This window comes from Alligator sinensis, unplaced genomic scaffold (assembly GCF_000455745.1).
Source record: "Alligator sinensis unplaced genomic scaffold, ASM45574v1 scaffold1165_1, whole genome shotgun sequence".
Taxonomy (NCBI): Eukaryota; Metazoa; Chordata; order Crocodylia; family Alligatoridae; genus Alligator; species Alligator sinensis.
The window spans coordinates 794,873-795,630 of record NW_005842477.1 but is presented as its reverse complement, the minus strand read 5'-3'; the positions used below and the strand labels follow the sequence as shown (position 1 = coordinate 795,630).

The 758-nt window shown below is 54.9% G+C and overlaps 1 protein-coding gene across 1 annotated transcript in view; it reads left to right on the top strand.

Moving 5' to 3' along the window:
• Positions 1-274: 274 nt before the first annotated feature.
• UBAP2L (ubiquitin associated protein 2 like) overlaps positions 275-758 on the top strand; it is a 34,152-nt gene continuing 33,668 nt past the window's right edge. Inside the window, exon 1 of the mRNA XM_025212651.1 lies at positions 275-453. The gene's annotated coding sequence lies outside the window, so the exon portion shown is untranslated. The remainder of the gene's footprint in view (positions 454-758) is intronic.

Sequence of the window (758 nt, the reverse complement as noted above, 5' to 3'; positions counted from 1 at the left end):
GGGCCGGGCCAGCCCTTGCCTCTCCGACCTTGCAGCCCTCTCTGGGGCGGCCTAGACGAGGATTTTTTTTGTCTGAGTTGAGGCCCCGGCCTGTGACCCTTCTTGCACCGCCTGCCCCCGTCATCCAGGCTGGCCCAGAGTCCTGCAGGCGACCGCGCGCCGGTCTGGAGCGATGTTTGATTCCTAGCGAGAGGCTTTCCCACTTCGTTGGCATCTGCGCCGCTGTAGAAGGCCTCGCTGTGGTGTGTTGACATAGGTTTGGCCTCCGAAGAGTCCCGTTCAGAGACCCACGTTGGTACCGTGCTTGGATCCCTGCCATGCCTTCTGCTGCAAAGCTTTGCCAGACAGAAATCTGTCGTCTCAATACACGGATTATTTTCACGCACGGCCAAAGCACTGGGTGAAGCGTAACGTAGCCCTTGTAGAGTATCCCTCTGTGTCAGGCGCTTTCCGGTACGTGTTCTCCCCAGCCGTGCAGAATAATCGCTCCCAGCACTCTGCCCTTCTGTAGTCCTTTCATCTGAAACCTCAGAGTCTGGTTTGCAAATGTTAATTAAAGTGTGTGGCGGGGGGGGGGTGCGAAAAGATCATCTCTCCCTTCTCACAGATGGGGAAACTGAGGCTGAGACACGCTGTGACATGTCGAAAGGGAGCCCAGTAATGGTGGCAGAACTGGAGTTAGGATCCAATTCTCCTAAACGCTGGTTTTGGGCTGCAAGCACTTTAAAAAAAAAAAAAAAATGGATTTGAGCGACAGA